This window comes from Notamacropus eugenii, chromosome 6, assembly GCF_028372415.1.
Source record: "Notamacropus eugenii isolate mMacEug1 chromosome 6, mMacEug1.pri_v2, whole genome shotgun sequence".
Lineage (NCBI taxonomy): Eukaryota > Metazoa > Chordata > Mammalia > Diprotodontia > Macropodidae > Notamacropus > Notamacropus eugenii.
The window spans coordinates 296,202,997-296,226,826 of NC_092877.1; the positions used below are offsets into that span (position 1 = coordinate 296,202,997).

The following is a 23,830-nucleotide window of genomic DNA, read 5'->3' on the forward strand; positions in this document are numbered from 1 at the left end:
TTTTCCATGTATGTATGTATATATGTATATGTAATATAATATAATATGTAGATTTTCCATGTATGTATGTATAATATGCAGATATGTGTATGTATATAAACACATAATATTAGTAACATGATATATGACATATATACATGAACATATGCCTATACATATACATACATACATAGATATTTACTCTTGTAAACTTCAAAGGGTGGTTAATGCTAATGGTGTAGGTAGGGCTGTCCTGTGGGTATCAGAAGGAAGGAAGAAGTATGCTAGAGTGCTGAATCAAATGAGATAATAGTCTTAAAGCAATTAGCACAGTTGTTTTGCAGATAATAAATGATTATTCCCTTCCTCTCTCTCTCTCTTCCTGAATTCTTGGCAAAGAGCAGTAAGAATTAAAATTAGGTGGCCTTCTTTAATGAGATTAATTTTGAAACATTAATGTGTTAAACATCTCCCAAAAGGTATAGAACATTTGTATCTATATGAGATTAAGAGACCTTTCACTCAAAGATATTTCACTTTGATCATCAAAGAAACTCTCAGAAGGCATTAGTAGAGGGAGTAAATATTTTAACCTAGGTAAGTAATGTGAAAAGCTTCTAGAGACAAAAGACCAGAGAGTCTCATTGGAGGGATTTTAGACTCTGGGCAGTTAGTTGTTCTTTTCTAGGAGACAACCTTTTGGAAGAACTCAAATTGCTTTCTTTCTTTCTTTTTTTACTATTTTATTTTTCTCCAATTACATGTAAAAAACAATTTTTAGCATTTGTTGCTAAGTTTGGATTTCCAAACTCTTTTCCTTCCTCTTTTCCTCCCTTTTTCTCTTTCTTCCTCCCTGAGATGGTAAGCAATCTGATATAGGTTATGCATGTGTAATGTAAAACCTTTCCATGTTAGTCATTTTGTGGGGAAAAACGAACAAAAAAGAACGTGAAAAATTGTATGCTTCTATCTGTATTCAGATACCATCAGTTCTTTCTCTGCAGGACAGTATTTGTCATCATGAGCCGTTGGGGACTGTCTTGGATCATTGCATTGCTGAGAAGAGCTAAGTCATCCACAGTTGATCATCATACAGTGTTGATGTCACTGTGTACAGCCTTCTCTTCATTCTGCTCACTTCACTTTACATCGCTTTGTGTAAGTTTTTCCAGGTTTTTCTGAAATCATCCTGCTCATCATTTTTTGTAGGACAACAATATTCCCTTATATCATGTACCACAGCCTGTTCAGCCATTCCCCAATGCATGGGCATCACGCTCAGTTTCTAATTCTTAGCCACTATAAAAAGAACCACTATAAATATTTCAAATTGCTTTCCAAATATTTTCCAATTCATGAGATCAAAGATCTAGAGCTAGATAGGACCTTGAAGGCCATGTTGTCTGTCCATCCTCCTCTCATTTTACAGAGGAGAAAACAGAGGCAGAAAGAAATTAAGTGACTTGTCTAGGGTCATAGAGCTAAGCAAGTACCTTAGGGAGTATTTGAACCTCAATTTTGGCAGTGTGGTGGTCTGGAAAGAACATGGACTCTGGAGGAAGAAAACATCTGGCTTTGAATCCCACATCAGACAATTACTGACAGTGTGATCTTGGACAAATCATTACGTTTTCCTGGGTCTGTGTTTCCATCTGAGGGTGAGGATATTGAATTAAATGGCATCTGAGATTCTTTCCAGCTCTACGACCCTATCATTGACTCTGAATATCTGTCCTTCCAGGGCAATGAATCCGTGGCACAAAATTAATCAACAGATATTTCTATGTTCCAGCTACTGGGGATACAAAAACACAAATAAAACAGTCCTCCCTCTCAGGATGGAGGAGACAACACACTCACACACCCACATTAACTTACACACACACTAATACAGACAACAAACACACACCCACATTCACTCACACACACACACACACACACACTAATACAGGCCACACACTCACACACGCTCATAAATAAAAAGTAGTTTACGGAGAACCATTAGCAGTTAGATAGAATTAGAAAGGCTTCTTGAAGCAGGTAGTCCTTGAGCTGACTCTTGAAGGAAGGAAGGGATTCTTTGAGGTAGAGGTGAGGAAGGAATATATTCTAGGTATAGGGGAGAGTCACTGCAAAGCCACAGGGATGGGGTGAGGCAGTGCCTTGTTATGTGTGAGAAAGAGCAAGACAGCTTTGGCTAGACCGTAGAACAGGGATTCTTAATCTGGATCTTCAGACCTCCAAGGGCACTGTGGATATAGTTTTCTGGATACGGGGTGGAGAGGGTCTGTGAATATGCATGGGAAGAAAATTACTTTCTTAATTCACTAAGTTCTATCTGAAATTTAGCATTTCCTTCAATTATGAATGAAGGTTAAAAAATATTCTGGTAAGCGGTCCATAGGTGTCACCAGTCTGCCAAAGGGTTGGAGAGTCATGAATGAAGCTGGAAAGGTAGGCTGGGGCCATATGGTGATGAAGGGCCTTATAAACTACATAGAAGTCTTTATATTTTGGTCCCAGAGGCAATAAAGAACCACTGGATTTTATTAAGTATGGCAGTGGCATTGTAAGACCTAAGTTATGGAAAATCACTTTAGTAACTGTAGGGTAGTGTGAAGGATGAACTGAACTGGAGAGAGATGAGGCTGGGAGGTTTATTAGGAGGCTGTGGAAGTAGTCTAGGTAATAGGTAATGAAGATCTAATAAACTCAGCTGGTTGGGTGAACAGATCCAGGAGATGTGGAAATAGAAATGGCAAGAATTGGCAACTGATTGGACATGTGGTATGAGAAAATGAGGAGTCCAAGAGAACACCGAGGTTGTAGTTGCAAACCTTGCCATCTTTCCCCTTGTTCCCTATTTACTCATGTTGCTCACCCAGGCTTCTTTGTTGGTAAAAGAGTCAAAAAGATGAATAAAATGGTCAGCCAGCTGCTGCACTCCTCAATACTGGTACCGTGAATGCCTCTTTCTGCCCCTCCTATATTCCTTTTCCACAGTCTCAAGTAAATTATGGATCTTTAGAAAAGAGTTTGCTAGTTTCAATGAAAGGAGCAAAAAATACAACCACAGACAAAATTGTATTCAATATATTGCTTTAAAAGTTATTATTTTTTTTTAAAGAAGCATTGGGTGCTTATGTAGACTAGCCAGAATAACTGACTGGTACCACACTAAGAGTGATGCAGTGGATTTGAAATCAGAAAACCTAGGTTTGCCCCTTACTATAAGTGTGACTGGGCAAATCATTATTTCTGGGCTTCAATTTCCTTATCTGCAAAATGAAAAGGGTAGAGATAGCCATATTTTTAAGTCCCTTCTATGATCCAGTGATCTTTCTTTTTCTCCTGCAAGCACACTTGGCTTCTGACAAACTGAAGCTAGAAGCATGACCCAAATCTAGAATCCTATCTTCCTTTCAGAAAGTTCCTTACAGGGCCTTGGTGTAATCCCAATACACCGTGTGATTGATCTGGGAATCTGGTGATCACTGCACTATGCTGAAGTACTAACATCACTCCACAGTGACTGATCTCACATTTCCCCAAAGATACCCATTTAAGTTCTATAAAGGCAGACATACATTATGGTACAATGTAAAGGACATCAGTTCTGGAATTTGAGGACTTGAGTTTCCAGTGCCATGTGTGTTACGTTGTGTGACTTTGGCCAAGTCACTCACTAAATCTCCCTGGGCCTCAGTTTTCTCATCTGTAAAATGAAAGGGTTGAACAAGATGGCCTCTGGGATGCCTTGTTAAGATTTATCCACTCACCAAAGAATGATAATTTCCTTATTAATCATTCCCATTTTACAGGGAATCTGAGCCATTGAAAGGTTAAATGCATCACCTAATAACTTAGATCAGGTTACTTTGTTCATAAAAGCATCCTCCATGTCTCTTTTAAAATTAAGTTACACTCTGTTCACTTAGGTTTCTGGTGTGTGATGACAGACATGCTACTGGCCTCTTGAAATCAGACTGTTGGCTCCTCTTAGAGACCAAAAGGAGACAGAAGCTAAAAGGGAGGAAAACATGGCAAGAGTTGGGAATCAGAGGTTAGTCTTAAGCAGGATTGGAGGACCCTTCTGAGTCATTCTATGGTATTTTTATCAGGTGATGGAAGGCCCTTGAAAAAAAATGCTCTTTGGGAGTTTATGTAGAGAGTTTGAGGGAACTTTGGAGGATTTTCCCAATTCCCTTATGTCCTTTTTCAGAGAAGATTCAGCTTTGCTTTGACTTTAGTCCCTGTGAACACTAGGACATGTTGCTTAGAAACTGAAGGGCCAAGGGACCAATGGAGAAGAAAGAAAGACAGAGATGCAGCTTGTATGTCTACCTCAGAAGCCAGAATGGCAGGAGACCTATAACACCTAGTCACTCTAGGGAGAAAAGGAGGGGAAAGAGGAGATTTCATGTCACACTACTGTATTACATGTGTCCTGAGGACTGATTCTTTTATGGCAAATACCCCCCAGAAAGAGTCCCCTTCAGGTGAGAGACTTCAGAGGCCATAAAATTGGCAGAGCTCAGGCAGGGTTGCCTGACTGGCACTGAACATATGAGCGTCCCTTGTGGGGCTGTAACCCCATAGGAAGCTAGTTACACAGCCTTCTTTGGTTAGTTAAGGTCTGTGACCTCACAGTTGCCAGGGGAACACAAATCTCTTACTTGACAAGAGGGGTGCTGTTTGTTTTCTCAGTCAATGCATTTATAAACATAGGCCCAAGGGTAACACCTTCCATGGACTTCAGCTCCAGGAGCTGAGAATGCATTAGCAGACTTTCAGGCAGAAGCATACTTAGCTCTTCATGGGAGATTTTTTTTCTGTAGAATTTGGACCTGAGTAGTAGATCATTAATTAGGTTTGCTGCCCGAGCATTTTTGCTTTTGCCCTTCTCTTAGATTACAATCCAATCAAATGAGACTAGGGCAACTAGGCACTTATTGGTGGTAGCAAATATGGAAAACAGATTATCCTTCAGTATGGGAGTACTGGATGATTTAATCTTATAGAATAATGAGATCTGAACTGCAAAGCCCCAAAGTCAGGTCAAACATTCAAAGGCACAAACACATAAGAGAGAAAATTAGCAAGAACTGGACCAAAAAAATGAAAAGCAAGGGCTAGGAATGCATTGAGATTCTTTCTAAAAAACTGAATCATTAAACACATAAGAAGGACTCACACAAGTCAGGTGAGGTGGAAAGATGGATCCTTCAGGTTCAGTTGGTTTTAGTGGTTTTTACTACTTCACGCCCACAGTTAGTTACATGGATAATGCCCTTCCTTAGGGGGCTTAATGGCATCAACACCTTTAAAAGCTCTAAATCTGGGGCAGGGTTGCTTGTCTCCCTACCCAAACTTTGATGACCCCAAAAAGGGTAGCCCTTGTTCATGCTTTGTTACATCATTCAAAAAGGTAATTTTAAGGTGACCCATTGACTTAGTTATATCACTAGGGAGAGTAAGCCTTTGGCAATAAAATGGCAGCTCCATTCCCCATAGTCCATATAACTTGTGAGGCCCTGCCTTTTTGAAATTTCTGTGGAGAATTTCGACACTAATGATTTTGACTTAGTGATCCCTGAAGTGATCCTTCTGGAACTCTCTTCCGTACATGAGCTAGATTCTAGAATGCTCAAATAACCATTTGGATTGTAAGCAAACATGTAATTTGGGAATAGTCTTACTATGTTGGCCCTGCCTACCCATATTTCTCTAATCATTTAAATCTGATATTATTTGCATCAAAAATTTTTGATAATTTTTTATATAGTTCCTAGGAGAAAAGGATGGCAGGAGAAAAGGATGGCAGAAGAAAAAGATGCTTTTGGACAATAAGTGATAGTCACCAAGCATGTATTAGCTATCTACTCAGTATCAGGTAGTCAGTCAGTCAAGGAACATATATTATATATGCCAGGCATGTGCTAAATGAACCCTGGGGATAGAAGAAAAGCAACTCAAGGAAGGGAAAGATACTCATGTGGGAGTGTATTGACTTCTTCTAGCTGGATTGTGTCCTGAGCACTCTCCTTAAATGGAGGATGTAGTAGAAGACTTCCTCTGTCTATTTTTCACCCTCTCAAAATCAGAGGCAGCCTATACTGAGAAGAGGTGAGTTTCAGAATTAATGCAATCTTGCATGAAGATGATTGTGGAGACAGTGATGAAGATATTGAGCTAGACTTTGGGAGTACAAAGACAAGAATGAAGTAGTCCCTGCCCTCAAGGAATGTACATTCCATGTATTAACTAGACAATAATGACTACCATTTTATGGTCAAAGACTGATTCTCCCTAATAATATAGGAAAATCAATAGGACACTTGACCTCCATTGTCTTATATTAGGTTAACTCTCTTTACTGCATCAATAGACCAATTTCTCTTTAGCTTTCATGGATTGACTAAGTAGGAGGGAGTTTCAGTCTTTGCTAAGAGTTTTAAGGAACTGGTACTTTTCAGTTTACCCTTCTTTTTGTTCTTTTGTGGAACATCAATGGAAGCTCCATTACTTTACCTTAAGGTAATCCTTCTTAATGATATTACAAAATATTTATCCTGAAAGGGCCATGGTCTCTCATTGCATCCTGGGCCATCTCCAGCTGTCCTGATGAATATCAGGTCACCGGACCCCGATGACTCAGGAGAAGAAAGTAAGGTTGGTGACCTTGCACAGCCCTCCTTCACTTAAATCAAAGTCAACTGCAAGTCATGTCATCATCTTGATGTCATGATCCTCTTTGATCACAAAGGACAAACACAACAACAAAGTATTACCAGGATCATAAGAGTTGGTTAGGTTACAGGAGCCTTTGGGTCCTAAATGGAACCCATAGGGTATAGGTGGATTCTTCAACTTTGGTCCACTTTCTCTCTAGGTCTGCTCCCAATATGTGACTCCACTATGACTTTTCTTTTTTCTTTTCCCCCCCTTTCTCTCTTTTTCTTCCCCTTCCTTTTTTTCCTCTTCCCTTTCTTTTCTCTTCTTTTATCCTTTAAATAACCTGCTGTGGGGTTACATGGAGCTTTCATGTCACTGACTGAACTGTATATAACCAAAAATCCTGTGCACGTCATATTTGTTTCAATTGCATAAGTGTCTTTTTAAGACCTAGGTGCCTGTACCATTTTTTATCTATTTGTATTCTAAATGGTGACCTAGGATCCTTGTTCTCTTTGCTTCTGTGGTGAATTATTGATCTGACTTTGTAACCTTAATAATCTCCTGTTCAAATTCTATTAGTTGCCTATATATTTAAAATATTTATTGTTCTCAACTAATGAATAGTCTTAGCTACTTTGCCAGTGAACATTACTCAACAAAATTTGTTGAATTGAATTCACATGGATGTGTGACTGTGAACAAATCACTTAACCTCAGATATTACCCTTTACCCTCTGCTAAAGACAAAGGGGGCTTGACTTTGAAGGAAGGGGAATATATATCTCTCCCACTCTCTGGTCTATTTTGTCCTGATCCCAGAGAGAATTTGAAGGAATCTCTAAAGCAAAGCTTAGAGTTGACTCATATCTAAGGTTTTACCAAAAGTGGGTGATAGATAATAAAAGTGGGCAACCTTTCAAAACTTTTGATATATAAATATAATACACATGCATACATATTATATATATGCCTATACATGTATAAATATAAATAGGAATATCAAGTACAGGGCAGATGATTATGTCTTCTGTCACAGAAAATGTATAAAACATAGAAGATTCATTAGCATTCATTGACAAAGGCAGAAATATGTCCTTTTCATCACTAAACCCACGATCCCGTGAAAACAGCATCATATCACACATTGTACTCTCCTGAATAGCAAAGACAACTTTATGGGATGACTGAAATAGACATTTCATTTTCATTTAAAACCCACACTAATTAAGCATCTCATAATGTCCAGGTCTCCTAGCTAGCCAGGGAGTAGTTTGAGTGCTCTTAATCCTTTCCAATGGAGCATTCTTCTGCTGGCGCCTCTTCTCCTTCTGTGAATGCCCATTCTGGATTAGGTTACAATTGCCTTCAAGGGTCAAGCTGGGCTCAGAAGAGGGCATGATGGTTACTTGAACATCATCAACAGAGAGTGGAATGGGTGGAAAAGTGCTGGGCTGTAATAAGTAAAATATAAGTGTGATTGTTTTGGAGATAAGACCCATGATTGGCCATTATAGGTGAGAGATAGATACTACCCGTCTTGCCACACTCTGATTGATTGACCATATAACAGGGGCCAAGTTCCATCCTCTTTCTTTTGGAGACCAATAGGCTAGCTCAGAGGTGGGGAACTTGCGGGCTTGAAGCCACATGTGGCCCTCTAGGTCCTCAAGCGCAGTACTTTGACTAAATCTAAACTTCACAGAACAAATCTTCTTAATAAAGGGATTTGTTTTATAAAACTTGGACTCAGTCAAAAGGTCACACCCAAGGACCTAGAAGGCCACATGTGTCATTGAGACTACAGATTCCCTACTCCTGGACTAGAAGATGGATAGAACTTTTCCTTATAAACTGAATGACCTCACATCCCTTGTCCCTTTGGCACTGACTGTTCATTTCTCTCTTACATTTACCTTAGAGCAGTATTGAACTCAGTTGCCTTTACTGTCCTTCCTGTGAGCTTTCCTCCTCCTCCCCTATACCTCACTTGTACAACATGGTGGGCAGCATCCTGGCTTTTGTTCTCCCCTTCTTCCCAAAGCCCTCCATTCTCAGGTATGCTGATTCTGCCCATATAGCCTTAGTTTCTAGATGAAAATGTCTTGGGGAGCAGAAGGGAAAGACTAACAAATTCTGAGAGATTACATCTATTACTTCCTGGTATCTGTCTGTCACTCTCTCCTAGAAGGAAATTAAATTGGTCTGGCACATTGTGTTCTTCACAGAGCCAAGTTGGAGGCTTCCTACTACCTCATGTTGTTCAAGGGGACTGAAAATTGATTAGTTGAAGATCTCTTTGAACATGTTTTTCCAGTTCCTCTGAGCAAATAGCATTAACAGAGAGTAAAGAGAACCATCAGGAGTTGGGAAATTTTGATTCTTACTCATTACTCCACTAAAAACTATCAATGTGGCCACAAGCATATGTTGTAGGTCAGCCATGACTCAGGACCAGCTGATAATTCAGGTTTGAGATCGAGACACTTGTAGAATATCCAATAGTTAACAAAAGAAGGCTTCTTTAACCACAGCAGGGAAAGGCTATGCAGCAAGAATACAGTATTGATTCAGGTAGGCATAGCTTACCTGTCTTGATCAAAAGCCTGATCTATATGGCAGATGTACCTCCAACCACAACAGGGCATTGATTTGACCTCTCTGGGCCTCATTTTTTTTTCACACATAAAAGGCATGATTAAACATTATCTGGGGTCCTTCATATGAGGTTAATTGACTCCCAAAGATCATACCTAGACTAGATTTCAGGGAATCCATTCATTAACTAAGATGAGAAAAAGTACGGCATTATTCTAATATGATTATTCCCCTTTTATAATCTTCTGTATTTTTAAAATACATTTAAAACTATTATTCTGAAGGGGTTCACAGGTTTTACCAGTTGGCCAAAGGGTCCATGATACAAACAAGGTTAAGAACTCCTCCTCCAAATAATCTCTAAGCTCTCTTTTCTTCCAGCCCATGCCAATGTTGCCTTTAGCTGAAGATTGGTGAAAGGGAGAGCATTGGGCATGGCTGCTCCAATATATTAAGCATCCATGATTCTTTCACATCTGTAACTTAGATAAATGAAAAGAAGCAGTCTGCTGGCATAGAGAAGTTAAACAATTTCCTCATGGCCACATGGCTAGTTTTTGGCAGAGGTAAGACTGAGTCCAGTTCTTTCTGACTCCAAATGCCGCTGTATCCACCATGTCCTAATACCTCTAAGTTACATCCATAAAATGATGCTGACTTTGCATGATTCTTTCCATGAAGCAAATTGTCATTAATTGAAGGCCAAGCTTCTCTTTTAATGTGGTTATCCTGATGCTGCCCTGTAAGGAATTCCACTCCCTCCTGTCCTTGACTTCGATCTTCCCTCAGACCTTTCTGCTTTGTACTCTGCCCCATCAGAACCGGAGGATTTTGAGGATTTCTGATTTTGCCCCCTGGACTGGCTTCCATCCTCTTTTACTTACACTTTCCTTTCCTCAGAGCTGATGACTGTCTTCTTATTCCTTTTCTGCACACCCTGGGTCCTCCTCCACTGCAGGGGAATGAGGACAAGAAGACATCTTCCAGCTCTAAACATGGCTGTGATTTAATCTGTAATCTGTAATTGCTAGGGTCTCCCTTCTATCTTTATTATAAAGATGGGCCCTTATTTTTCCATTTCTAATATTCAGGGACTGGAGCCTTTGCTACAACAGCCTCAAGGGCACCGGGATTCATGTTATCAGGTCCTGCTGACTTGAATGCATGCAGTTTTATAAAGCACTTTTAAACTATTTTCTTCTTTATTCTAGTTTGGCTTCCCACTCTTTCATCCCAGGGTTCCCTAGCTCTCGCTATCTGATCACACTACATTGCTTTTCTATTTGACTAGAGAGGTTAAAAAATATTAAAAGAATCCCTTTCCTTGTCACGGTCCTCTGTAATCAGCTTTCCCTCCCTATTTATCAAAGGTTGACATTTTTCTTGGTCTTCTTCTCTTGCTTCATATAATTGAAGAATGATTTCCTGTTAATGTTGAAATCCCTTACAAACCAAATACGATTTCTCACTTAGAGTATTCCAGCCCTTGTCCACACACAAACATTTGATAGTCAATCCCATGTCACTGGTCTCAGAGGACCAGGAAACAGGTTTGCTTTATTACGTGAGACAGGCAAACTATATACATCACTGTCTATCCACGTGCAGAGCATGATTTGAACCCCCAACCTCACCAATCTAACCAAATCGATGGAATATTGAGGGACAGGATGTCATATAATGTAATTTTATTGTGTGTGTGTTTTCGTTGTTATCTTTTTAATCCTTAGAAATCTGACTGGTTTTTCCTTTTTTGCCACATTTCCATCTGCAGTCCAGGCAGGCTCCTACATTTCTACGTTTATTCGGTTTGACATAGTACCACCCCTTTTATCTTTTCTAAACACTATGTAGAGTTTGTCTTTGTGCTCACAGAACTGGCTATCTGAGTGTTAAAAGCATCCAAAAAGATCTTTTCTTATCTGGTCATTTATAACTGTCCTGTCCTTGTTGAGATTTGTTTTTTCTATCACGTTCCAGACCCACCAGAGTGGTGGCATTTTGAGATACTGAGAACAGCATGGCAGCCTGGCAAGTCGAAAAGATTGTGCATTCCCAGGAATTTATTCAGTGATCAATTTAAGTTAGCGATTGGACTCTATCCTTTCTGCTTTTTTAAGCTTCCCATTGGCTTTTTGATTCCAATATCAGTCTCTATGTTGTATTATTTCATACCTGTTGGGCTTTACTCAGTTTGACCAGGATTAGGATCCATGGACTGGTGTTCTGACCATGTGCCTGCCCATCCTTTGGATTTGGAAGCAGTGCCTTCTATTTTTCTTCTTCTGCATTAGGATATCCTCCTATTTGCTTCTCTCTAAAAAGCATGTCACTCCAACTTGGAGATGTAACAGACACAACTAGGTATACCAGCATTCTGTCCCAGCCAAGATATTTCTGCCTTCTGTAAAATCCTGAGAGTCATGTCAGTGGAAGGGGGTCCCTCTAATTAGCAGAGTGGGCCCTGCTAATTAGAGCCCACAGACATTTAATCTTTCGTTGAATTTATTTCCTCCTGTTAGGAGGAGCTATTATTAAGTCCTGCTTACATTCACTCACTTTCACACCATTGCAACCATTATATATAATTTATCTATACATCTATATATTTTATGGCAATAATAGTTTGAGATAGCTATGCCCATGTAAACATACGTATATAATACAATATACATGTATATAATACAATATACACATATATTTATATGTATACATATTCTTATATAAGTATACATATATATACACATATCTACCTTTGTATACATATGTAGATAGAGATGTGTATCTGTACATATGTGAGTATATACATGTGTATTTTCCAACAAATCATAATGGGCTATATACCACAGGCATCACAGTTTCTCTCAGCTTCCCAAGATCCTTTGGGTCTCCCATGCAAATGAGGCTATTCACCATCATTTTCAATTACTTTGCTCTCAATTCCTGCCTTTTCCATACAGATGGGACTGACATCTCTACACTGGTTATCCTCTCCTTTCTTCCCTATTTTGATCCCTTTATGAACCAATTCAATTGTACACTGTCTTCTTTCCCCAAACCTTTCCCTCTCTCTTATTGATAATCACATCTTGCCAAACCCCAACTCTGGATTACTTCCTCCCAACTGGCTCCTTCACTCAGGCTGAACAGAGATGGAGGAAATCATTAAATTATACTGACTGGGTCCACTACCAATTTATGTTTTTTAATCTCAGCTGGGCACTCACTGAATCAAGGCAAACATTTTACCTCTTCCTAGTTGACTCTTGATCCCAGTCTCCACAGTAAATATTGCATACCTTCTCATCTCTCCACAAACCTCCCATGGTGTCTCCTACCCCATCTTGGCAGAGGATCTCCTCTCTTTTTATTTTACCAAAATAACTGATACAATTTCTTGAGGCTTCCCCCTTCTTCCCTCCTCTGCCTCTCTCATCATTCAGATGTGAGTGTTTTCCCAGTATCTTCTCTTTTACTTTGGTCTTAGGTAAAGAGGTAACCCTTCTCCTTGGAAAAGCTAACTTCTCCATCTTGATTTCATCTTCTCATAACTTCTCTAGAAAATTGCCCTGCTGTAATTAGCGCCTCCCTTATTTCTAACATCTTCCTATTAACTGGCTCCTTCTTTGCCTCCTACAAACATTCCCATACCTCACCCATTCTTAAATACCCACACTTGATCTGATCATTCCTATTTTCTCTCGTCTCTCCTTCCCTTTGTGGTTAAATTCCTTGTGAAAGCCATTTATGCTTGGAATCTACATTTCATTTCCTCTCATTATCTTCTAAATCCATATTCCAGCTTCCAACCTCATCATCCAAGTGAAATTGCCCTCTTCAAAGTTATCATCTCTTAATGATCAAATCTAACGGTCTTTTCTCAATCCTGTTTGTTCTTGACCTTTCTGCAGCATCTGATTCTCCTTCTGAATATTCTTTCCCCTCTGGGTTTTTGCGACACTTCTGTCCACTGGTTCTCCCATAGAATCATTCCTTCTCATTCTCCTTTGCTGTTTCTTCATGACTCACTAACCAAAAAGTATCCCAAGACTCTGTCCTGAGCCTTCTTTCTTCTCTCTGTAGCCTTTCTCACCTAGCAGTCTCATTAGTGTCCATAGCTTCAGTGATCATGTACCTCATCACTTCTTGCCTGATCTTATTCTAAACTTCTACGGGTCTCTTATCTCAGGTTTCTTGTCACTCCAATCCATCTTCCATATGGTGACTGTAATGGTAATTTAAGGTTAATGGTGGGTGGGGGAAGAGTTGAAGATCTTCGCTGCCCATTAATAGGCCTCAATACCTTTTGTTAATTTCTACTGAGGCACTGGGTCAGAGGGCTCTCTGGCTCTGAAAAATGTATAAATACTCTGAGGTGAGGTTTTACTTTGGGGCTTACTCATTGGAAGTGTTTGGCCTGATGAGACTCTGGGAAACCACTAAGGAACCCTCTGCTTTTGAAAACCCAGATATTCTCTCTCTCTGGTAACTATGTATGTATGCTCAAACAGTTGGATCTGTCTACTGATCTTTGATGTATGGATTGCTTATGGTCAGTTGGAAGCCCTATCTGTTGGTTTTTATTTCTCTGAAGTTCAGGGTGCTGACGTTTCCCCCTGAACTAAGTGAATGATATATATGTTTGATTAAAATAGATTTTTGACCCCTCAAAAATTGCTTTCCTTTTAGAAAAGCAGATCTAAGAATCTGTACATCAGGCTTTCCTGTATATGCTGGATTGCTTGCTGTTACAGTGATCAAAACCTCCATTTGTAAAGCGTAGGTCTGACCATTCCTTGCTCAATGACCTCCAGTGATTCTCTATTACTTGCATGATCAAAGAGAACCTTTCTGTTTAGCATCTGAACTTGCCTTTCCAGTCTTCTTATACTTTACTCCTTTCCATGTAATCTATACTCCAATCTCTGTGCCTTTGTCCTGGCTGTCCCTCATGCCTGCAATATTCTGGCACTTTATCTGTCTTGTGATGTCCCCGATTTCCTTGAAGACTCACCATAAGTTCTACCTTCTTTAGGAGGCCTTTCCGGGGTTCTCCCCAGCTGCTAGTGTCTTTCCTTTTCAAATTACCCTTTCCATACTCTAACTATAGTTACCTAGGTATTTATATTTGTCTTCCTAATCAGAATGGAAGCTCTTTGAGGGAACTGATTTTGCCTTTTTTATCCTCAGCACTTAGCACAGTTATTGGAATACAACACATTTTCCATAAATTCTTGTGGACTAACTGACAACAAACCTCTAAGTTTTGAGCCATTCTACATTTTCTCCCCTATTAAAAAATTTTGCAGTTCAATAAAATACATGGAGAACATCAGGGCATCTGTAAATGTTTCCCATCCAGCTGCACTACTCTGGACTCTTTTTCCATTACATCTCTATACCAGGTACCTCCCCCACCTTGTAGCTTCCTTTCATGTGTGGTCCTTCCCCCTTAAGATTGTTAGTTCTTTGAGGGCAAAGACTATTTTTTGCCTTTCTTTATATGTCTAGCACTTAGCATAGTGCCTTGGCACTTAAATATTTATTGGCAGACATGGAATGCTGTGTACATAAATTTGCAAAAGTATTTTTTACCAGCAATCATTCCAATTTCATAGCATAATCTACATGCCTAATGCAGGGCATTCACATTGGAGTAGCATGAGGCTAGAAGCACAATACATTAATTCATAACTGCAACATATATGTGGTTGTTATTGATCATTTTAGTCATATCTGACTCTTTGTGGCATCATTTGGGGTTTTCTTGGCAAAAATATTGGAGTGGTTTGCCATTTCCATCTGCAGCTGAGAAAACCAAGGCAGACAGGGTTAAGCGACTTGCCCAGGGTCATACAACTAGGACGTTTCTGAGGGAAGATTTAAACTCAGGAAGATGAGTCTTCCTGACTCCAGGCCTGCCACTCTATCCACTGTGCCACCAAGCTGCCATATAACATAGAAGACAACATTGTCAATAGAAGAAGATTCAAGTCTCATAGACCGACATAATGTTCATATAAGAGGGTTGCATGCAGAAATAGATACATAGGACTAATAAAGAAACATAACATGATATAACAATATTATATATATATACTAGCATATATATCAAGGAAGTGTATGCTCTTAATAATGGTGTATTACACAGGGAAAGATGTTATACATGACAGCTAATAACATATATTGCAATTATATACAAAGCACATATCGCATACTATATAGCAAAGACTATATAGTAACTGCTTCCTCCGTTTGTTCCTGAAGCATCCCAAGTGAGCTTGGTCCCTAGATGAATGGACTATCTCATCCCCAGGGATCCCCCAACATTCCATGAGTGGAACAATGGGGTGAAATCTAGAGCAGTCCCAGGCACAGCAGCCACTTCTATTCTTGTCCTTCAATGCCTAAAATTTTGCTGTCATGTCTTACATTATATCCGTTGTAATAAATATCTTCAGTTCTTTTTATGTCTAAGCTTTGAGAAAAGGCCCATCTTCAGAAACTTTATAGGCAAGATTGAGCTGAAATGTAGAGCTAAGGGCTTGTCTCCACTTCCATACCCTGGCAGAGAAAAATGTAGAGTGAGTTCTACACGTACCAGAAATGTCACACGTTGACTACCCTGAACTTTCTGCTCAGGCCTCGGGGTGCTCAGCTTGTTCAGTACTGAACTTTTGGCATGTTTAGGGTGAGGGAGGGAAAGTTTGCTTCCGGATTTCATTATTTCTGCCAGGGATAATGCTTCTTTAAGTAGTTTGCTTTTGAAGTTTCTACCTCCCAGAAGGAGACTGACAGGGAAGTCATATTGCAGAAGATTTCTGGTTCTTGGTTGGATAGGCCTGGACATATTGGGTGAAATACATAGAGGATGTTGTTCATGATTTTTCTATTTCTTCCCAGGGGGAAAATGTTGGTGATCATAAGTTTTGAGAGCTGGTATTAAGTAATATAGCATGACTTGGCAGAACTTTCCTTTGAAGATAATAGACTACAAACCTCAAACTTCTTATAGACTTATTTACTGCTATGTTGGACCAGTAGACTCCATTGAATACCTTCTTGGTGTTTTCCTTTGACCCAACATTCCAAAGTCATCAGACAGTGCTTTCATGATGAGAGAGTGAAACACCTTGGGTGATGCCAACTGCTTCCTGGTACCATGTTTGGGATCAGTTAAAATTCAGTCTAGCATTCATTTGTATAGAGTTTCAACTGCCATTCCCTAACAATGGGAGTTTCTTCTAGGGAAAGAAATTTGATTCTCTAAAGATCACTTTTTTTGTTTCTTGACTTGTTTCACTTCTCATAATTCCTCATCATGAAGTTATATTAGAAGTCACCCAAGGATAAAGGAGACTTAATACAACAAAAAGGTCATGTTGACTTATGGTAGTCTGTGGTGGAAGTTTTAGATTCTCAACTGTTCTTTCATACAAGAGAGGCTTAATCCTCTGCATTTCAGGTTGCCTTTGCTTTCTTCAGTGGTCATTATCATAGCATCAGTCTCATGTAGTCTGAGACAGAGCATCTACTGTAATGCTACTCTTTCCTGTTATCTAGTGCATGATAAACACACAGTTGGTTAGGTCTAGCCCTTACTTCTGACAGGCAGCATCCAAATTAGTCCTGATCAAAATAGGGCAGTATGTTGCTGTCTGTCCACACTTGACATTGAATTCCATAATACAATTTTTTGAACTTAGTGACATTCTGCTTTAACAACTGGTATTTATTAAATGCTTACACTTAAAAGCCAAAGATTCTAATAGGATGATGAGTTTTATTGTCAAAAATTCCTCTGGTGACAGATTTAAGTTTTTTGGTGGCCATCACTCCCTTGGTACAAGATAGTCTGGCATCCATATACAAAGAGTTTCCCTAGGCTTACTTAATTCCAAGTATATCATCATGTTATTTGAAAGAGATAGTTTTATTATCTCATTCTCTATTCCGATTCATTCTATTTCTCTTTCTTCTTTTATTGCTATTGCTAGGATTTTCAATACAGTATTGAATAATATCGATGACAGTGGGCATCCTTGTTTCACTTGCTTCATCTTGCTGGGAAGGTTTCTAGCTTATCCCCATTAAGCTTGCCTTATTCAACACTGGCATATGTGTAAGGCAGTTGACCAATCCTAGAAACCTTTTTCATATTTTCCAGTCCTATGATGTCCAAATGATATGAGATGAGGCCTTTTTGCTTTTCTTTTTGTTAGCCATGTGATCATGAGTAAGATCATAGAGAGGCCCAATGAGAACATATTTCTTCATGCATTTTTGACATAATCACCACACCCTAGAAAAGTCCTAAGTTCTTAAGATTCGTTAGACATGGACATTGTATAACAATCATTTTTATCTTCGGGAGATTAGTATTCACTCTCTGCTGAGAGGCCCATGAACTTAAGATGATCTGAAAAATTGTCACTTGTCAACTGATGGCTTCATATAGCCTCTTGAAACTAATCAGACACTTTTCTTGGTCTTTCCTCATGTAGGTCAAGTCTTTCCAAAGATGTGGCAGTCATCCAGTTGCACCAGCACTTCCAGGTAGTTCATGATTCCAACTTTCTTCTCTTTGTCTCTCCCAACCTTACCTTTGAGATTACTCAACATATAACCTACGTGTACATAGTTGTTTACATGTTCTCTCCTCCATTAGAACATGAGCATTTAAAGGAAGAGATCATGTTTTTGCCTTTCTTTGTATTTCCAGTGTTTCGCACAGTACCTGGAACATATTAAACACACCTAATAAATGCTTGTTAACTTATTGACTAATGGTGATACTCTCAGTCAAATTCCTGTATGGGATGCATGCATGGCCAAGGTGTACAGTATTGAATTGCAACCTGTGGTGTTCTAATAATTCCTGGAATAGTCTATTGGTCCTAAAAATGCTGACATGCCTGTCTTCTTACTGATACCCATAACCTCCTCACATTACTTCAGATTCTCAATGATGTCACCCAGATAGGGATAATTTTTCTAATACTCTACAGTCCTAGCCCTACAGCATAGACTATAGAGATGTCTTTTCCAAATTGAGACATATTACAAATATCTCATAGAATGACTGAAATACAGTGCTCACTTGGGATCTGTTGTCCAATATTAGTCACTCTACGTCTTCCATTAGTCTTCGCAGAGATGTCAAAACTCTTTGCCAGGCAGGGCCACCAAAACTCCCAAGGACCTGAATAAGATTAAAATGTAATTGAGGAATACTTGAAATGCAATATGACAGAGATAATGTGAATTTGTGGTTTTCTAAGTCAACATATGGCCAAGGAATCTGTTTTTGTTTGAGTTTGATGCCATTGGCCTACACAATGTCTTCATATCAGCCCTGAACCATGGTTGTAGTACTTCAGTGGTATATTCTAAACAGACCTCCAGTGGCTCCTCCTCTGAAAGATATGACTTCTCCCTTGAGAAGTTTCTTGCTTGGGGTAGGGACTTCTAGGTACTGGAAAACAGAAGTCTATTAGCATCTTTATCCTGAAGGTGTCTCTTCCATAATCAGATGTAACAATCTGTTCATAGTCTTGATTATTATGAGCCAAAAATGTTTCCTTTTCCTCAGTATAGTCTTAAAAGATAATAAGTCAGAATGATGTACTGGAAAAAGCTTAGAACTTGGAGTCAGAAGGCCTGGGTTTGAGTTCTGACTTTGTCATTTAGTAGCTGTACTTGATTTCCATTCTCTCAGCCACAGTTTTTTCATGTGTAAAAATGGGCACTCTATTTTCCCTATTGACTTTGCAGGGTAGTTGAGAGGATCAATTAAGACAAGGATTCCTACCACAAACATTAAGTTATTGGGGTGTAGGAATTAGGGCACTGGATTTGGAGTTGCAGATTTGGGTCATTTCACAGATGCTTCCTACCAATGTGACCCTGGGCAAGTCACTTGATTATTCTCTGCCTTCATTTCCTCCTTTGTAGGGGGAAAAGAATTACGTTCAATAGTTTTAAGGTCTCTTCTAGCTCTAAATCTATGATCTTATGATTTCCATGGTACAAGGAATCCACAGGTGAAGAAAATGTTTATCAATGAAAGTCGAGACCTGCTCTGCAACTTGGAGTCTCAAAGTACTTTCTAGAGCAATGAGAGGCTAAAAAGTTTGCTCATAGTCACACAATCAGAACCCAGGCCTTTCTGGCTTCAAGCCAGCTCTCTCTCCACTAGACCGTACTAATGTTAAAGTGATTTTTAAAAAGAATGAAAAATCAAAGTAAATATCAGCTATTTTTATTTTAGAAGGATGGCTAGGTGGGTCTGACATTTTCACTACTCTAGGAGATATATTATCTGCTCCACCGATTTGGCTACATCTGTCTTAGGAAAAAAATACTTTCAAAAAAGGATTTCAATACTTTATTCATTTTTAGTTTTCAGCATTCACGTTTATAAGATTTCGAGTTCCAAACTTTTCTCCCTTCCTTATCTACCCCCTCCCCAAGGTGGCATGCAATCCTGATAAACAGATACAATCATATTAGACATATTTCCACATTAGTCATGTTATCAGAGAAGAATCAGAACAAAATGGAAAAACCTTGAGAAAGAGAAAACAAAACAGAATAAAAGAGAAAAGGGTGTGCTTAGATCTGCATTCAGAATCTCTGGATGTGGATAGAGTTTTCCATCATGAATCTTTTGGAGTTGTCTTAGATCATCATGTTGTTGAGAAGAGCTAAATCTATTAAAGGTGATCCTTGAACAATGTTGCTGTTACTACACAATGTTCTCCTGGTTCTGCTCGTTTCACTCAGCATCAGTTTATGTAAGTCTTTCTAGGTTTTTCTGAAATCTACTCGCTCATCATTTCTTATAGCACAATAGTATTCCATTAGATTCATATACCACAACTTGTTCAGCCATTCCCTGATTGATGGGCATCCCCTCAGTTTCCATTTCTTTACCACCAAAAAAAGAGCTGCTATAAATATTTTTGTACATATGGGTCCTAAGAAAAGTACTGATGAATGCCTCTTGTCTTTATATTATAATGTCATTTCCCAATTTGCCTCCTGATTGAACTCTCCTTTGTGACAAAGAAAAACAATTAAACACATCAGCTGTAGAAATCTTGTCTGACAACGTATATAATATTTCACGCTAACAGTTCCCAACCTCTTTGCTAGGAGGGAGGAAGTCTGTTTTCTTATTTTTTTTTCTAGGACCCTCATTGGTTGTTAACCATTACTCAGAATTCAACTTCATTTTAGTGACACTATTTACATTGTTTTAGTCATAAAGTTTAGGGTTTTTTGGGGGGAGGGGGTTCTACTAATTTTAGCTTTTTGGTTCTACTAATTTTGTTCTGCATCAGTTCAAATAAATATTCTCAAGTTTCTCTGAGTTCCTGATAATTAACCCAACTTCTAAAAGTGATCTTTAGGTATTTCCTTCTCTCTTTTAATGTGAAAACAAGACATTTTCTATTAGGAAATGAGATGAGTTTGCATTAGTCTTTTACCCCAACCCAAAACATTGCTGTTGGATGAAAAGACAATAGAAGCAGCTTCATCTTTATACTGTAGTCTTGGGAAACAGAGAAGCAGGTGTTAAAATGAGGCTAAATCCCATTTGCAATATTTGAGTTTGTCTATGAAGGTAGTATTTTAAAGGTGTAGATAAATAGAGTGGTCTTTGTGAACTGATGACTCCATTTATTTCTATGTTCTCTGCTCACCCAAACACACAACTTATCTTGATTTAAAAGAAGGAGTCTTTTGAAGTGTTGTCTTAAAACGTGTATAATTTTTATAACCTGTTCCAGGCAGTACATGAACTCATCATCCTCAGAGTGTCAACGGGAGTCAGCAAAGCCAGGCTGTGATTGGATGCCTGCACACTCATGATTTATAGTCCCGTTTAATGCAGCTGGGATTGGGAGCGAAGGTCGGAACAAGTATTTTCGTAGATGTGTGGGAGAGGATTTTCAATATAAATTATGCAACACTTGGCATTCAACACAGATACAGGTCGAACAGCCCCGGCAGTGTGTTTGTGGGTGTTTTGGCTGATTTGTGGCCTGTCCTGCCACTTAAGAGTGAAACTGGGTCATCCCTTGCTTATGAAAGTATTACACTGGAGGCTGCTGGTAATTAATTACCATTGCAGGTGGTAGGGTCACAAATGGGAAGCCTAATATTTTGAACCTTTAAATTTGTGTTGTTGTGTACCTGCCCTCAGAGGCCACTGTCACAGATTTCTTTAACAGGTCAACAAGGAATGGTTAGCTCATTCTCTCTGGGTTCAGCAAAGAAGACTTTATGGTTTCATTAGCCCCAGTTCTTGCCCTAATTGCAAGATAGAGTTTCCACTTAAATCAGATCATAAGATTTAGAACCAGAAGAAACCTTCATGGTCCAATAGTCCAATTCTATAATATTGCAGATGGAGAAACAGAGGCACAGAAAAATAAAGGAGCTTCTCAGAGGTCACATGCATAAGAAAATAGGACCATAGGCCTAGAAACCATCATCCAAGTCCCATCCTCTCATTTTGCAGAAAGGAAAACTGAGGAGCCCAAAGTCATATAGGTAAGTAAGTGCTAGAAACAGAGTTTCAACCCACATCTTTGAACTCCAGAGTCAAAACTCTTTCCTTTGTACCGTGCAGCCTACCTATCATAACATGTTTAAATCCAATCTTCTGATGGGAAATCTAGTGTTCACTCCACCTCCTTCACAAACTGTAGAGCCTTTCTGTCCAAGATTGAACTTTTGGGCTCCCTCATGATGGTTTTGTTTTCCAAACATTTTTAATAAAATTGATTTTTTCTCTTTTTCATTAGAAAATCACAAACCAGACAACTCAGCCCTGCTGCTCCAGTGCTGATCAAAGGAAGGACAACTTGCGGCTACAAAGCAGCCAAGAATAATTTCTCTTCACATTTACTAATCGGAGTGAATTTCCTCTTGGCGGGAACATGGATGCCCCAATGCTTTGGCTGGAGGATTTTTCTGAAAAAGCAGAGAGAGCCTCAGGAGTCAAAGGCATTATTTTTGCATGAGGTATTTAATGCCGAACATAAACATTGAGAAGACCGGGCTCCAGGGCAAGCTCAGACTTCACTCTGATGCTCCAGAGGATCTTTCCTCACATCCAATTAGTCAAAGTGCAGGCTTAAACAAATGAAAGACTGATTAAAAACTGCTGCAGAGAGGAAATTCTAGGACCCTGTTTTCTAGCTAAAGAAGAGTAGGCCACTGTGCTGTTTTATTCCAGATACCCTTGGTGCTCAGGCTTGGTCTCAAAAGTGTCTGCCTTTAGGGCGGTCCTTCCTGAGTTACTCAAGATCACCCATGGGCTTAAGTACAGATGGAGCAGACTTGTCTTGTAACTGGAAGAGAGCAGGGCTTGTAAGAGTATTTATAGATGGACAGGTGGAAAGAGCACCGGATTTGAACTCAGGAGAACCTGAGTTCAAATCCTACCTCAGACATTCACTAGCTGTATGATCCTGGGCAAATGCATTAACTCTGTTGTCCTGTTTCCTTATCTGTAAAATGAGCTGGAGAAGGAAATGGCAAACCACTCTAGTATCTTGCCAAGAAAACCCCACTTAGGGTCATGAAGAATCTGAAACAAGTGAACAAAACATCTTGCAGGATTGCTGTTAGTTTCAAATATGAGATAATTTAATATGCTATCTGTTATTGTTATTTACTGACCATTGATGTTATTTTTTCTTATTTGGCTGGCCCCGTTCTTTTCTAATTTTACGCTGGGCCCAACATCACGCATGGCATTCACTGTGGTAGAAAAAGGAGTCAATACAAATCAAATTGGTTTAGCTTTTGGAAATGTCATTTCTTATTAGGAAAATTTGTCCAGCCTCTAGGGTCTCTCCCCAACCTAGTGCTCTATAGGACAAGAACTGTATCGTTTCATTAGCACAGTCGCAGATGTCAGATGTCATCATATAGTCTCATCCCCAAGGGATCCTAAGACTATGACATTTTTATATATGTTGTCACATGTTATCTTTATTTTTACCCACTTCCCAAATTATATCTGTGTAATTAATGTAGTCATACAAACTCCTCCCCTTCTCCACCTCAGCTTGAGTCAATCAATTAATCAATGAACCAAAAGTTCAAACAAGCCTTCATCAACTTGAGGGGAATAAAACTCTTTGATTATTGGTTAAAGTCATAGGAAACGTCTTGTGATTGGCTGAACCATTCAGACACACCCCTGGTTGTTTATTTCAAACAAGCCAGTTCAGAATTTTGGTGATTAATGGCAAACCAGCTTACCAGTGTAGGAGGCAGTAGCCATGGCCACCTGAGAGGCAGGGACCAGAAGCTGAGGTAGTGCCTGCTGATAGATGTGGAATGACAGTTGCCTGAAGATGGTGACAAAGTCAAGGGGTAAGAACTCTCATGTAGAAGGAAATTCTGGGCTGTGGACTCAACAGAGGTTCTGACCTTGGGAGTCCAGCAGAGCGCTACATCTAAAGGGAATGTCATGAGGTTTCTGTGAGGGAAGAAAAACACTTCTAAAAACCAGAAACCATGAGTCTACCCTTTGGCCATCTGTGTTTTCTGAGCA

General features: G+C 39.3%; 1 protein-coding gene and 1 long non-coding RNA gene across 4 annotated transcripts in view; one reads left to right on the plus strand and one right to left on the minus strand.

Annotated features, from left to right (window-relative positions):
• ERICH6B (glutamate rich 6B) overlaps positions 1-5,315 on the minus strand; it is a 99,248-nt gene extending 93,933 nt beyond the window's left edge. For all 3 annotated transcript variants that reach the window (XM_072617200.1, XM_072617201.1, XM_072617199.1), the window contains exon 1: positions 5,174-5,315. The gene's annotated coding sequence lies outside the window, so the exon portion shown is untranslated. The remainder of the gene's footprint in view (positions 1-5,173) is intronic.
• Positions 5,316-5,465: 150 nt separating this feature from the next.
• On the plus strand, positions 5,466-23,060 carry LOC140511497 (uncharacterized). Its single transcript, XR_011969570.1, has 4 exons — positions 5,466-6,105; positions 17,757-17,808; positions 21,668-21,813; positions 22,068-23,060. It is a non-coding gene; the product is annotated as an uncharacterized lncRNA (long non-coding RNA).
• The last annotated feature ends 770 nt before the right edge of the window (positions 23,061-23,830 follow it).